The sequence below is a fragment of the Penaeus monodon genome, chromosome 20, assembly GCF_015228065.2.
Source record: "Penaeus monodon isolate SGIC_2016 chromosome 20, NSTDA_Pmon_1, whole genome shotgun sequence".
NCBI lineage: Eukaryota > Metazoa > Arthropoda > Malacostraca > Decapoda > Penaeidae > Penaeus > Penaeus monodon.
Genome location: NC_051405.1, coordinates 14,937,423 through 14,937,665, shown reverse-complemented (window position 1 = coordinate 14,937,665; position 243 = coordinate 14,937,423). Strand labels below are relative to the sequence as shown.

Sequence of the window (243 nt, the reverse complement as noted above, 5' to 3'; positions counted from 1 at the left end):
GCTTTCGCTTTCTCTTTCTTATTATCATCGTATATTCTCATCCCTTATTCTCATTCTCTCATCCTTTCTCTCTTCTCTCTCCCTCTTCCCTACCTGCCTTTCCCCATCAATTGACTTCCCCCTTTCTCCTCTCCCAAGATAGACCAACGACCAATATCGTCAGTATAAATATTATTAATATCTATTATTTGCAACACTGTCGTCGAATCATCTAACTGACAGATCGCTGTGAGCATTTTTTAG

At 39.5% G+C, this 243-nt stretch overlaps 1 protein-coding gene across 1 annotated transcript in view; it reads left to right on the top strand.

Moving 5' to 3' along the window:
• Positions 1-243, top strand: part of LOC119585654 (protein O-mannosyl-transferase Tmtc3-like) — a gene marked incomplete at both ends in the record, with an annotated part of 116,247 nt that overhangs the window by 107,345 nt on the left and 8,659 nt on the right.